Source organism: Periplaneta americana, chromosome 8 (assembly GCF_040183065.1).
Source record: "Periplaneta americana isolate PAMFEO1 chromosome 8, P.americana_PAMFEO1_priV1, whole genome shotgun sequence".
Classification (NCBI taxonomy): Eukaryota; Metazoa; Arthropoda; class Insecta; order Blattodea; family Blattidae; genus Periplaneta; species Periplaneta americana.
Window position 1 is genome coordinate 73,947,540 of NC_091124.1, and position 16,622 is coordinate 73,964,161.

The following is a 16,622-nucleotide window of genomic DNA, read 5'->3' on the forward strand; positions in this document are numbered from 1 at the left end:
GCAGCGCGCTGTAGTGTGCCAGCAGCTATAACAGATCTTACACAGCTTTTAAATGAGCTAAATTGAGGACTTCAGGGAAAAGAAATTCTTAATACACAATTTACAGATAGAATTGCAGCTTTTAAGGAGAAATTGCTGTTATGGATACGTCAAATGCAAAAGGGCGAAATACATCATTTCCCATCCTTATCTAAGCGCATAGAATTTTGAACAATGAAAATTTCGAAATGTACGCATGTATTCTATCCGGTCTATTAGAGGAATTTACATCAAGATTCCACTATTTAGATTGCCTGGAAATGGATTTGCGTATTTTTGCTACATGTTCCGATTCCAATTGATTATTGATAACGTCCCCCCTTCATTATAGTGTGAATTGATTGACCTGCGATGTGATCGAGAGATGCGAGCGAAATATGATTCAAAGTCGAGTCTTATGCAGTTTTATAACGGATTCCCAAGAGGACGCTTTCCCAATCTGCATAAGCTGCGTGAGAAAGTTTTGTGTTTATTTGGTTCCCTTATAGATGTGAACAGTTATTTTCTATTACGAAAATAAACAAATCTGAAACAAGAAATGATGGGCTTTTAACGGCAGTTCTTCGCATAGCTTGCGCTAATACAGTTTCTCCAAATCTTGAGAAATTGAGTAATATGAATTAATGTGCAACAGACATGTTTTGTTTTGTGTTTAAGGAAGTGTTTCATTACTTTGTATTCTTATTTAGTTTGGTAGAATAACATTTTCTTTTGAAACATACAGTACGTACCGCAAATTGAATAAACCGGTTTTCGTGCACTCTATAAGCACACTTCTCTCGTAGTACACCGTGCCCAACCCTGCGCTAGAGCATTACACAGAGTGTAACGACATTATCTATCTATCTATCTATCTATCTATCTATCTATCTATCTATCTATCTATCTATCTATCTATCTATCTATCTATCTATCTATCTATCTATCTATCTATCTATCTATCTATCTATCTATCTATCTATCTATCTATCTATCTATCTATCTATCTATCTATCTATTTTTTTCTGTTTGTATTTACTGCTATTTCTGAGCTTTGAGAACCAGTAATATGTATATAATAGTGAGAATGTCGCAGTGGTTTACTTGTAATTTGCATTTATTACTGACCCATATTAAATGAGTACTGAGTTACGCTTGTCGTATGTGATACAATACGCGCCTCTGTGGTGTGCAGTCTCGCTGTGTGAACAGTGTCTCGCTCTTACATCAACAGATAGGGGATTATCGTCCTTTATGGGCGCAGGCCGAAAGGATTAAGCAGGCTTGCGTGCAGCCATAAACGGTGACATACTAATTCAATTTGCTGCTTTTTTATTACCCTCCGTACCAATACTGGGAAAGCGACTCGAGATTTTATGCACCATTATGGAAGGAAATGTCCTAGGGAGACTTTTTCCTGCCAGCATCCTAAACGTCAGTCATTCGCTTCACGACCAAGACTAAACATGTCAGTTACGTTGTTAGCAATCAGTTCTGAATTTATTTGTCGCTACAGTTCTCTGACTTTATCGTCCGACATATATGCAAAATAGGCGAGGATGGAAATTCAACGTTGAACGTACGCCGAAGTCGTGGGCATGAATTTTTCTTTCTCCATTATCAGTGTGACGTTTTCCGTTATTAAGGCAGAGTTTTAAACTACGTAGACTATTTACACAGACTGAAAAGGTAATAATGAATAATAGTTAGTAACCGTACTTTTGGTAATAGCATTACCCGCAAATTTTTCCCAGTTAAGTTACTTAGTATGTTACATTTATCTTTTCAGGTAGGTACCTAAAATAATTGTAATTGTATTCTTCATGTTGTAGTTGTAATTCAGAAGGAAAGAGAAGGCCTGATGGCCTTGTCTCTATCAGATTAAATATATACTAGTAAGGTCCCTGAGCCAAATAACGCCATGTATACCTTTAACGCCACCCTATTAAAATTTGTTAAAGACACAAGTTTTCGGTAGTGCACTAATGTAGCCTGCATTCGCTTGCAATCTAGTGATGAAATGAGTTACTAGCTGTCCGCTGACATGAGTTGTATTATATTCCATCATTTTCCTGTTGTGTGTTGATAGTGAATGGCTGTTCTCATATCAAGGTAAGAGGCGATATTTTGTTTTGTGTGTTGAGCAAATAATAACTATATTAAACTATATATTTTCGTGATCCTTAAACATTCTTTTATATATAGAAAATATCTACAGACAAAATTTTAGGTTATGTTAGTACTAAGGCTGACAGTACAGCATCAGTGTGAAAACATCAGGAAAATCACTGAGCTTTCTACTTACAAATGTTCAGAATGTGCAGTGATGATATTGGTTCAATTGCTTATCGAACTCTTAATTTTTGTTTTTTATTTGACATAACTTTTTTTTTTGTTTTACTTATTGGAAAACATTCATATTAAACTAAGGTAAATGCTTTTGTGTTTAATAACTTTCTACTGTGTCACATTGTCTCTTTTTTTTAAGTAAGGAGTCACTGGAAAACATATTTTCCTAATCCATCTGGTGTTTCAGTTTCAGATCAAGAATCTTTCATTAGTATTGAGTGACTTTGTATCTTTTATTAACAGAAACTCAACTTTAGTCGCTTAGTTCTATTTGTGTTGCTTAGGAAAAATAATTCATTAACAATTATAAGTGTATAGGTTACTAGAAAATAGGTGGCGTTAATTGGACAACTTGTTCCTAATAACGCCAGTTTACAAAGTTTTTCTATTTGAGTTCTAATTCTTGTTCGGTATATAACATATCCATTTTCATTGTACTATTTTGTAAAGATAAGATTACAATTTCTATTTCATAATTTTCGTGTTTGTACAGAACTTATTTCCAGAGCAAAAGTGACTGAAGTGTTAAGGTGGCGTTATTTGGTACGTGTACCTTATATATTACTATAAATATAATACTACTACTACTACTACTACTACTACTACTACTACTACTACTACAATGCCATATTTAAGCAAAAAATTCAAGAAATAACACGAAATATCACCTATTGTGCGAAATATGTCAATAACCACGAAATATACTCCCACTGTTGCAAAATATACGAAATATACACCAAAACATGTATTATTCAATATTGTTAAAAATACATGTAACTATAACTAATATACCAGTGACTTAATAATAAAATTAAAAGGGACAAAGTAATAGAACCTTCCGAATGTGATAACTATTGTATTTGTATTGTATAAGTATTGTATGTACCACGTAACATTACTTCGAACATCGAACCCCTAGTCTCCCATGACACCGACCCGCTTCTGATTGTACAGCTGATTTCTGCATGCCCTGTGTCTTTGTAACAGAGAGCTACAGACTTGTTCGTAATGTTTACTGTGGAAACAAACGCTGATTTTATTTCCACGCCCGCAGGAATTACATTTAGCAAAACAAGACATGCGCACCGCTTACACATAAACATCGGCAGCATGCTGCCGTCCATAATCGTTAATAGGACCATTCATGACGAGCGGACACTCGCAAACGACGGAGAGGCGTTTTATAAAGTCTACAGTTGTCACTTAAACGTTTTACTGTCAGTCGTCATCCTCTGCCAGAACTGCCGATAAAACAATAGAATAACCTGTGATAGCGAAGTTCCATTGCGAGGAAGAGATCACAAACAATTTTATATCAAAGCAGATTTAGTTGTTTCACTAATCCACTGTCGTCGTTTTCATTTTATGGGTAATTCTTCTTCTCCGACCCATATGTCATTACAGCCTGATACCGGATATTGGTCTCAGTTGATATTTATATTCTTTTCATTTACATCATGATGAGGGTAGACAAAAGTATTTAAATGGTGCAATTTACGAGAATGCTTTTTTTCAACGCTTCTGATACCGTGTCCCAAGAAGTGGTTTCTAGCCTTCTGTTACGTACGGTTCCTGGAACGACATTTATCTGTACATGTACGGTTATCTATAATTCAACAAACTGATTTGTTTAAAATGAGTTTCAGAAACAAGAGTTATCTTATCGTTCACTGTACAGCAGTGATGTCAAAGCAAGTGCATTTTTCTGACCTTGATGTCGTGAGCGGGCATCAAGTTCTAGGTATGGAAGGAGGAAGGATTATGTATATGAATAAGCATCCTGTTGGGTTAATAAAACAGTGGTGTACAAACTTCAAACGGAACGTGAAATTTTATGTCGTTACTTTTATATGGCTTCTTTCTGTTTTATATTATCACTGACTGTAAAACAAAAGTACTAACACCAATTTCTTAATATTGCAGTTGTGTTTTAAACGTTAGTAACATAATAAAAAATCTTAATAAAAAGTTAAGAAGGAATATTCACATAAATTCCACAGTAGTACAAGTATACTGTACTAAATGAATAAAACACATCATTCATAAAGAAATTGATATCCCAAAAACAGAGATTGAGTATGACATGATAAGTTGCAATTGTTACTGAGCCTTATAAAAGTAATCAATAAACTAATCAAAGCAATAGGCCTATTACAGTACAAAGCAAAGTTACCTATGTACTGTATATGTTTTAAGTGTAACTAATATCACATAACAAAACTCTTATCGCATTATGCTTTTAAGGTGATATTGGTACGCAACTTCCTATCATCATAATATTAAATTATTTTCTCTAAACCTGCTGAAGCTATAGAACTGGCGTTTTTACAATACATGGGCACATATCTTTTGTTTATGATGTAACAGTAGTTGCTTTGTTAATTCATTTCCTTACAAACATTTTCCATGCGAATATTTTCAAAATTGTCAATACACTATCTTCTGTAATGCGTATTTACGATATATTAAATTTACGAAAACATTGTTTCAATACCTGTAAGGCTACTAAATAAACATATCTGAAAATTTCAGTTTTCTGTAAAGAAAAGTTGAGGAAATATTCCTTTTGAATAAAAAAGCAAACTTGTAAAATAATCAGCATTAAAATTAAAACTTACATGATAACAGATATATTCTGTAGGACCAAAATTAATCTTTACGTAAAACGTACATTCTTATAATGCACTTATACTTCTCAGACAAATCTAAAAATTAACATGGTTACAGTTTTGTTAAGTTCGCTTCCCTTTATCCATTGAATCAGTGCTGCCATTTCTGTATTTAGCTCGACCAAGCGGCATATACTACCTCTATCGTCTGTCTCTTTCCTTTCCGCTGTAAAGCGCTCAGGATCTCCTGAGCTCTAAAGCGCGCGCTTGCGCCTATATATATTGCAGTTCAGTTCTTCCAACGTATACTGGTTATTCCGATACACTTTATTTAATTTATTCTTTAAGTTCTCCATATTAGAAGTCTCATACGGTATTACAAGAATATCCACTGTAAGATCTCGAAATTAGTATGTGTAATAAAAATAGCCATATACCAACTTTGTTTGTTCAGGAATTGCAGCCAGATGACAGTGTGAGTATAGTAAATTTCTGCAATTTGTTGTTTTTTTACTTGGTTATTTAACGACGCTATATCAACTACGAGGTTATTTACCGTCGATGGGATTGATGGTAACGAGTTGGTATTTGGCGAGATGAGGCCGAGGATTCGCCATAGATTACCTGACATTTGCCTTATGATTAGGAAAAAACCTCGGAAAAGCCCAATCAGGTAATCAGCCCAAGCGAGAATCGAACCCGCCCCCGAGTACAACTTCGGATCGGCAGGAAAGCGCCTTAGCTGACTGAGCTACATCGGTGGCAATTGGTTGTTGGATAATGTTAATAATGCTCTATTGACCCGCGTTTAATTTTTCGATGGTCGAAGCATAGATTTATTTACATGGTCATATAGCGACACAGAATAACAGATAGGCCTACCTACTGGAGTGCAGAAAAACCCGACCATATAGGCCTACACGAAATATCATTTCCTGACCCTAAAATTTGGTGTATGGTGTGCAGTGAATGCTTACAGAATTATAAGGCATATATTTTTTAAATACCTTGAGCGGAGGTACAAGGGTAAAAAAAAACCACATCATTCCTAGGTATTGAATGTACACGGGCATTTTTGAATGCGCTACAGTACATACTGCTGATCTCTCGTTAGCATTAATTGCGGATTTTTTAAAAAAAATAGGGTCATCAGCAGGCTTCGAGACTTCGGACCCAATAGAGCAGTTCAGTGGGAAATCCGCATAACGACGTACTGAGTATAGTGGTAAAGCGTACAGTGGGTGGGGGTAATGTAGAATGAATGCCAACAAATACACAAAGAAAAACGCTCTGCATTTGAAGGTTCTGACGAATAATTTGGTTTTCATACAAATCCATTTTCAAACTATGTCTGAAACTATTGCACGGTTAGAAAATGAAGATAAATATCAAAGGTCCTTCAGTAACTGTTTATATATATATATATATATATATATATATATATATATATTATATAAACCTAATGCATAATACAAAAGATTACATTAGGTTATACACATAAAACACATATGCGACTAGCGCTTTCGCTATTAAGATAGCATCTTCAGGTCTGGTTTGTATATTATTAAGCTTTTCACATAAAGACATAGATGGAAATGTAACATAATGAAATGTAATAAAGTACACGACGTGAGGAAATTACAATATTAAAATAACAGTGCAAAAAAGACAAAGTAAAAAATGACTTGAAAAACAAGCGAATGGTTGTATTAATTCAAACCTCTATAAGGTCTAGAAATTAAGATAGTAAAAAGTATGCCTTGAGATAAAAGACTGCAAAACATATGTGCAGGGTATGAAATGTAACAAAGACAGTTAAAGAGTAAAAAATTAATATTATTTGCATCAGTCATCACGACGTATGAAATGGCAACGTGTAGTGAAATCTGCAAAAATCAATAAGAAAAGTTTTAATAAAGGAACCTATGCGGATCAAAAAAATGATGTAACGAAAAACCACTTACGAGATTTTTGAAGTAGTGGGAAGAGACGATGTTGTCTGGCCGGTTACGTGGTGGTGACTGGTGCAATGAAATACAGCAGCGGTGGCGAAAATGTAATCGTGCGTCGAGCCACTGTGTAACCCGCAACGCGCATAGCACCTATGGAGGGAGGCGGACACCCGAAGGGGAAGTGAAGCAACTGTCTGACTTATTAACGGATTTTCATTTTCCTTACGTCAAGCACTTAAATATAATTTTATACAATACAAGGCTACAAACTAATGTTTAGTACGTGTAACGAAGAAAGAAATGAACAATAAATGAAAAATATCACAACCTAAAATTAACTGTCTTCAGAATATCTCTGCGACAAAGTTTCAAAATCAGGAATTATGTCACTTACTGCCAGTCGTAGTTGATCACGAAGATATTTGTCTGTCAGTCGTGATCTAAAGACTGGTTTTTACTATTTTAATTGTTGAAAATAATTTTTCACAAACGTAAGTTGTAGCGAACATGGCTTCAACAGAGCAAGTGAAAGAACGAAGCTTCGGATATTTATTTTTTGGCAAAGATTTGAAAGTTCAACATTTGTTAAGTCCTTACATCTAGCTTTCACTTGACGTCACATAGTAAATCAGTGAGTTCAAATTGAAGATATAACCGCATTATTCGTACATCTGCTGAAAAAGGGTCGACGTACAGAGATGATGATGATGATGATGATGATGATGATGATGATGATGATGATGATGATGATGATGATGATGATGATGATGATGATGATGACGACGACAACAACAATAACACTTAACCTTTTAATGTTTCATCAGTAACATGTAGTATAATGCCGTTTTATGTTATACAACCGTTTTCCTCGTAATACTTGTGAACAAATCATACATTTAATATTCTCATCATTTTGACAGCAAAAAAAATGCGTCCTCCCATCCTACTTAGAACTTTCGTACATGGTTTCGAGAGTCAGAGTCGCAAGTCAAAGACAAATGCAAATGGAACGGAGTTTGACTCCAGTGAGTGAGAGGGTGGGGGTTGACGGAGGTTAGAAGGAAGCGAAATGCATAGCTATCACTGCGAGCCACAGTGTCTCGCGAGTCACGTTCTCGCCACGGCTGACATGCAGTATAAAAGAATCAGGTCATGACGTCAGTGGAGGGGGGGTACACGTTGCAACGAGAAGAGTTCCTATTGGCCAATTGAATAAAGGGTTATTAGAATTGGCTAATTGTTCATTAAGCAACGAAATGCTATTATTAAGCGATTTAGCTATATAAAATTCTTCTGCAACTAGATTAATGTTCCCGTTGTTGATGGGTTTTAAAATCTGTAAAGCGTCAGACATTCTTTGAAGTTCATGATTACTCTCACTCAAATGGGATGCGAATTTAGATTATGACGGAAATCTGCTTTATGTTCTGAATATCTAATCTTAAAGTTCCTTTTAGTTTGGCCAATATACTTTTTTGTACAATTCTTACAATGCAGCATATTTATCACCACCACTAGCATTTTTATCAAAGTTACCAATGTTATTAGGGATAACATTATTAAGTTTATTACCGGTTCTAAAGGTGACCTTTACATTATCTTTTTTGAAAAAATTAAGTAACTTGTATGACACATTATTATAAAAAGACATTACATTCCAGTATTTTGGTTTTTTTAGTATCAGTCAAGCGTGATATCTGAATTCTTGTTTAAAAGGGATTTTCTTTTAAAAAGAGGTATATCTATCATTTTCTTATTGAACCCATTTTCTATTGCAAGTCCTACTATGTATTTGTATTCTTTCAGATAATTTTTTTTTGGAAAGGGGAACTTTCAATAATCTATCAATTAAGAAAATGAACGTACTATGTTTATGGGACTGGGGATGGTTAGATTGCCAATGAATAGTATGAGTGGTATTTGTAGGTTTTCTGAAAATATCGTAATCAAAGTTCTTATACTTTCTGATGATTTTCAACTCTAAAAAAATTAATGGATTTATTAATTTCGAGTTCCAGAATAAAATTAGAGCAAGAGATGCCGGAAGCCCTCAAATTAGTTGAGGAAATGACACAGAGAATTAATGAGACACCAAGTACACCGGTTATAGAACGTGTAAAACAGAAGTGGAAATCAATTTTATGTAAAAGTAACGGATATGGAACATTATGTAATATAAACAGCAAATTAGTGGATATAGAGTCACCCGAGAATAAAGGACTGTTTCTTAGAGACTGCAATGATGTTAGGTTTTTTTTTTCGTTTTGCTCCTGTTACGTCATGCGACGTAGGGCGCAGCTTTTCACAGTACAAACTGTGTTTGGCAGATAGCCGAAAAAGATGTACGTTTGAGACACTGGAAATGTATCTTGAAGTACATTGCAATTCGGTACTGCCACTGCATTTCCTAATAGGATAAATGAAGAAATTAAAATTGCTGCATGTTTATTTCCACCATTAACACTGTGTACAATTAAACACAAATGCTTATAAAAGACAGGAGAATAAATGCTCTTCACATTCTTTTGGGATTGTCATTGTGTAACGTATATTTACTTTCAGAATGTACATATTATGTGTGTTTTCCCATCTACTCTAAATAGCAACGTTGTTACCGCAACAAATCTCTACCTTTCACTACCTGCAGCGAGTCAAAACCTATAGTATATGCACAGTGAACTTATTGTATCGGCTCCCAAGTCTTGAAGCCTAGTCATCAGTAAGGAAATATGGCCAGCGCGATTCCCAGATCCTAACTATGCGATTTCTGTTATGGGGGATTTTAAAAAATGAAGTGTGTCGGAATAACCTGCATACGTTGGAAGATCTAACAGACAATATAAGAAGGAAAATTTCAGCAATATCAGAAGATACACTAATGCATGTTTGTAAAAAATTTCTTGCAATGTGTGAGAACCGAGAAATATATGGCGACACAAGAACATCATTTTCAGCATCGTCTATGCTTTATGATAAAGTTAGCCTATTGTACTGTAATTTGCATTAGCAATCTATGCACTTAACTTAGGGGCTCTGAATTTCCGACTCTACTTGCAGCTGCCACGCGGTGCCGCACTTGTGATGAAAATCTATTTGAAGGCTATGTATAAGTCACTGTTGCCAACATATCGCCCTAAAATCTCGCAAACTTTTCAACAAAAAGTAGCTAAAGCTCTCCAAATTTTGTTAAAATATCCCCAGAAATGTCGCTAAAAATTAATAATAAATATCACTAAATAAAAATAAGAAAAACATACATATGCGGAGAAAAATATCATTTCCTCGTCATCACCCTCTTCTGCGGAGTCTGGTTGTATTGTTGTTGTTATCTAATGCCGGGCCTTAGCAACGAAGCCATTAGCGAGCGTTCTTGCTCTCCAATATTTCTCTGTGGTGGATCCATCAGGTAGAAGTTCACTGGTTTGTAGATGATCTTCAGTCATTTCTTTTTCTTTGTTGCATAGAGGGCAATTTGGATTTGTGTAAATTCCTATTTTATTCAAGTGTTTGGCCAAATAATCGTGTTCTGTAAGCAGTCTGAATTTTGCTACTGCAGATTTACGTGGGATTTCTGGAATAATATCTGTTTTTTTTATTAAAATGCTCCATTTTTTATCTTTGGCTTTGGTACATAGTGCTTGGTTTTGCTTGATTTTATATTTATTTTTAATTAGTCTTTTGATGGATGTAAAAGGTAGGCTTGTATTTGTATTCTGAATTAAATTGGATCCTTTTTTGGCAAGAAAGTCAGCAGTTTCATTTCCAGCAATTCCACAATATGCAGGTTGTATTGTTGACGGCTGTGATTTGAGGTGGAAGATGTGGGAACAGCTGATTGTGAATACACTGCACTTGATCCAATCATTGACACTACGCTTCCTGGTAAATTGTAAGTGTATAAATTTTCACCTAAGCGTTTGACCACAATTTTTTTGTGAAATCTAACACTTTTTAATTTAAATATATATTAAATATATTAAAACTTGCAAAAACTACAGTCTCATTTGCTTCACACAAACTATCGGCACAAAGTTCCAAAACTCAAATTGCCTCGGGTCGGTTCGGAGTGGAAAATCTCCGCGTTGCGGGGAAGAACCAAGATTACATCAGCTGCAGTTCGCGACTCATCACGTGCCAATCAAAGTTGCCACCGTTTATGAGTGTTGGAGCAGTCAGCGTATTCCGAATCTCACCGGTCCGGTGGCATCAATGACGTCACGTTGCAGCGAAATAAGGAACAAAACTGCTGGAAGGATCGATGGCTGTCATGGCGACTGTACAAGTTGTTGTCTGTGCTACGCTAGCAAAATTTTGCGAAATTTTCGTACTCCCATCTCGTTCAAAGAAAAGAGAGCATAAACAATTTATTTCTTGAACCAGTAGTAATAACTGGTCCGTTGACATGTTCGCTCATAAGCCATTAACATATTGTTTTTACGTTGTGCTCATTACAAACAATACAGCAGAACTAAAGCAGAACACACCGGCATGACACAATAGTGCACGATGTCATTCGTCTGCTAATTCCCGCCCTATACAAGAACCAATCAGATTCACTGATGGCGGCTGATGGATACTGCCACCACTTCTGCAAGTTGATGGCACCGGTGCGACACCGGTGGAGCATCAATGACGTCATCAGTGGAATTCGGAACACCGTGATGCCATCGGATTGCTCACCGGTGAGATTCGGAATACGCTCGTAGCATTGAAAGAGAGACCTAACCCGTGAGAATCATTGAATCAGCATCTTTCACCCCTGATCACTGATCACAAATATATGAGATCAGGAATTTCACGTATGAATCATTAGACTTCTTAACATGCACCCATGCCTCTTCTAAAAAAGAAGTGCATTACGGTACTTCAGTTGAATGTTTTAACTTAAAAGAAAGGAATAAGTGTAAGAATATAAATATCAGCAGAAAAATCGCTAATTGTATTTTACAAAATTTGTCGCCGAGATTGATTCAAAATTCCCTAGGTTTGGCGACTTATCGTTAAATGTGGCAACACTGGTATAAGTGTAGATTTTCGTTAAGTGTTGTTCATGAAATAGAAACAGATATGAGTTATTTTCTTATAATTTAAGCATTCCACTCATTTATAAATATTGACTATGATTTTATCCCGAAGTTTTATAAAATTTTAAACAGTTTTTAATTTTACATAAGTTTTAAATGTTACCTACGCGATGGAAATATAAGCAAAGGTTCCTACATTCAGTTGTTTTTCATTGGCTTTATCATTCACGTTACTTTAGGAATGCTCATGGCTATATGCAGTTGCTATATAAATTGTATATACTGGGCTTAACATTATTTACATCAACACTACACTCTGGTGTATTCTTTTGCGGCACTCATAAATTTGATCTTATCTTTGCGCTTTCAAATTCATTACAAGATTGAGAGCAGCTAAAGGTAACAAACAGACACTGTGCGGTTGTGGGAACGGACCTCCACGCGCGACGCTCTCCTCAGATTGAGACGTCGCGACGCTCATGCGCGGCCTCTTCACGTTCAGGCGGCAGTCACAGAGCTGGCGTCTATCACCGTGTGGGGAACAGTCGGTGCGCGGCGGTCTAGCAGTTGACAACCGTGTAAGTTGCCTCCGTTTTACTCGGTACAGCGTGTGCTACGGAGACTCGAAAAACGTAGTGTGTACTCATAAACATCTGACTGAAACTAACTTTAACACATTTATTTCATACTGTAAGTTTTATTAAGATAATTTAACCTTTTGAGATTCTATCCTGAACATATGATGTGTATTAATTTGCATACGTGTAAATTCGAGGTGTAAATTTATTAATTCTGCTTGAATGAAACCGAAAATTATCATGCTATTCATATGAGTTGTCCTATATAACATATAAACTAGTTGATGAGCCTAAAAACCGAACATTTCTGAATTAGATCGTCAGTTGATAATGTAATTTGAGACAAACAGTCAATATAAATGAGATTTTCTTCGTTTATTTTAGTATTATATGTAACATAAATGATCATTTCTGAAAAGAAGTCAAATTTTTCTAGTAGTTTACAAGAAAATACATGTCTCAGTTTTAAGCCAAAGTTTTCAGAGTGTGAAAATTTGTATGTTCAGTAATGTATGACGGATATATAGACTATAAATGTAATTTCTTGACAACTACAGTACTTCCACCTTGGAAACAAATCAAATAATTTCTCTATGTTTTAAATGGACGTTGGATCCGTGAGACATTTCAGAAGAAATTACACTTCAAAAAGTAAAAACTAAATAGCCTGCAGTTGGATTATTGACAGATTCTGTAATTTTGACTTCAAAATAATCGTAAGCCAGGTCTTCAACTAGCTTTGCTTTCTATTAAGTATAGCTAGTATGTTCTGAATTATAATTAAGTTCGTGAAATATAAATGGAGTAGTTTAGAAAAATAATTTTCAAGGGGTAAAAATAAAAGATTTTTCAACTAAATTGTTAGAAGATTCTGTAATTTAAGACGAAAACGTGATAATAATTACATAAGTTTAACTATATTCAGTTTTAAACAAGTTAAGTTCTAAGATTATTTTATTTTATTAAATATCCGTGGAAAAGAACACTAATTCACCAAGCGGTATGCTAGGGTTTTAGTTTTTTTTATACGGTATATTACTTAGCTATACTACTTATTTTTACACAGATAATGGTGAAATATGTATCTACAGTCTTTTAAATATAAAGTTTAGCAAGTCTATAAATTGTCTGTAGCAACAAGATTTTTTTGATCACTTCACATAGTGGAGTCCTATATTCGGTGTTACAGTCCAGAAGATGTCTTTATTTGAAATCTCTTTGCTTCAAGTTCTAAGATATAAGCAGAAATCAAATTTGTACATTATTATACAAATAAATAAATTCTAGGTGGTAGTGGACAAACATTCTGCACTTAAATTTCGTCAAAAAATTGTCCACAAATTAGGTATTCGTCAACTACATTTCAATTGTAGGGAAATTAAATACACGCTTTCAATGAGAATCAAGATAATGAAACAAATACGGCAGTTTAGAAGAAAGTAGGTACATTTCAAAAGAAAATAAGGAAAGCTTCTGTAATTAAATTATTCGAATATTCTGTAATTTACTACGATAATATAACCATAAATCACGTTTCTTTATCCATAGTCTATTTAAATGTTATGTTTTATTTAACGACGCTCGCAACTGCAGAGGTTATATCAGCGTCGCCGGTTGTGCTGGAATTTTGTCCCGCAATCTTGGGCATAGAAGGCCAGCGCTTTACCAACTCGCCAACCAGGTCGACTAGTCTATTTATTTTATAGACGGATTGAGATGTGTGATATGAACAGAAATCAAATTTCTACCTATTTGTGGAATTAAATACGTTCTGACATATTATAACCAAAGATTCCCCATTTAAATTCTGGTGGAATATGTAATTTGTGATGAGAAAAGTGACTATAGCTTGCATTTTCTTCAGCCACTTTTGCTTTCAAGAAAAATTAAATAAAGGATTAAGACTAGAAATCAATAAGTAAAATAGCTGTAAAATGAAATATATTCTAGAAACGATTGTTTGGACACATCGATGATGAAAATAGATATTTTAGTGAAATTCTCTAATTATTTTCTGTATCATATCATCAGAATAGTTTAAGTGTACTCATTCATTCATTCATTCATTCATTCATTTATTTTATTCCATAGATCTTACATGAGCAATGAAGCTTTAAGATGTGGAACAAGTCAACATTTTACAATATTACAATTACAATTTTTACAAATTTTTATAGTTTTACAATTTAGTAATTTTCTACAATTTTTACAATTTTGTGCAATTTTTTACATTTTTTTTTCTTTTTTTTTTTTACATTTTGGCGAGATGTAGTGAGATGAGATGAGGTCCGAGGATTCGCCAAAATATTACCCGGCATTTGCCTTTTGGTGGGGGAAACCTCGGAAAAACCCAACCAGGTAATCAAATCAAAGGGGTTGATGCCAAGGACTCGCCATAGATTCGCCATAGACCATCCGGCTTCAGTCCCACGGCTGAGGAAAACCTTGGAAGAAACCAAAGACCAAAGGGGGATCCAACCCAAGCCCGAACGCAGCTCCGGATCAGCAGCCCAGCGAGTCTGCCGACTGAGCTACATCGATGGCTCTACTAAAAGTATACAATACATAGCCAATCAGATTAGTAAATTTACAAACGCAAACGATCATTCATAAGTTTTAGCTATATGTATAATACAAAACAAATTAATTAAATTTAAGGCATAAACAATTCAACCAGTTGTGATATACAGAAATTGATAATACATATCATGCAAACTACTTCAAATTAGAAACACAAACAATTTATCAGTAGAGCTATATAGATTACTATTCGATTTAAAGCATATACAATTCATCGGCCAAAACTATACAAATATATACAATACAAAGTAGCATACTTTCATTAAGCTATACAAATTTGTGCAATTAATATCAAGTAGATTAATTCAATTTACAATCATAAACAATTCATCAGTTGAGCTATACATATTACCATTCAATTTACAGTAGGTCTATATACAATTCATCAGTAGAGCTACACAGACTAGTAATCATTTTAAGAACATATACAATTCATCAGCCAAACTATACAAACATATACAATCAAATTAGTTCAATTTACAAACTTATTTTCGTTAAGCTATACAATTCATATGAAGTAGATTAATTCAATTTATAAGCTTAAACAATTCATCAGTTGACCTATACAGTATACTATTCAATGTACAGTACATACAATTCATCAGTTATGCTAAACAAAAAAAATACAATACATAGTAAACAGATTAAGTCAATATAAAAACATATTTTAGTTGAGCTATATAAAATTGTACTAAATTCATTTAATTCGAAACTACATGTAGGTGGGATTTTTTGTGACTTGGCTAAAGCATTTGATTGTGTAGACCATAGTATATTAGTAAAAAAAATTGAAGTTTTATGGTATTAAAGATGAGATGTTGGGTTGGTTTACATCGTACCTATCAAATAGAAAACAAAAAGTAGAAATAAATGTACCAAATAGTCATAAAGTTACTTATTCAGAATTTAAAAATATTAAACATGGTGTTCCGCAGGGGTCAATTTTAGGTCCATTGTTGTTTCTAGTTTATATTAATGATTTAGCCTTGACCATAAACAATTTATCTAAAGTAATTTTATTTGCAGATGATACAAGTGTAATTATTTCAAGCAAACAATACGATCATTTTATAAACACTTCTAATACAGTGCTGAATCTAATGAATGAATGGTTCCATGCAAATAAACTAGCACTTAATGTTGATAAAACCAGTGCAGTCAAATTTAGTACACACAATAGTGCTCAGGTTTCCTACAGTATTCGATTAAATGGAACTCATCTCAAAGAATCTATAAGCACAAAGTTTCTTGGTTTAGAATTGGATAATCACTTGAACTGGAAAACGCATATAGAATGTATTACTCGTAAATTGAGCTCTGCCTGTTATGCATTAAGATCCTTATCTACTATTGGTGATATAAACTTACTTAAAATGTCATACTTTGCATATTTTCACTCTGTAATGAAATATGGATTAATATTCTGGGGTAACTCGTCTGAAGCTAAACACGTTTTTGTTTTACAAAAGAAAGCTATAAGAATAATGGCCGGTGTGCATAAAAGGACCTCAT

At 34.4% G+C, this 16,622-nt stretch overlaps 1 protein-coding gene across 3 annotated transcripts in view; it reads left to right on the top strand.

Moving 5' to 3' along the window:
* The window catches only part of LOC138704814 (somatostatin receptor type 2-like), a 175,015-nt gene that overhangs the window by 57,583 nt on the left and 100,810 nt on the right, over positions 1–16,622 (top strand). Inside the window, exon 1 of one of the 3 annotated variants that reach the window (XM_069833095.1) lies at positions 12,382–12,530. The exons of 1 other annotated variant lie outside the window; for it this stretch is intronic. The gene's annotated coding sequence lies outside the window, so the exon portion shown is untranslated. Of the gene's footprint in view, positions 1–12,381; positions 12,643–16,622 lie in introns of those variants that run through there. One more of the 3 variants, XM_069833093.1, reaches the window with a different exon arrangement.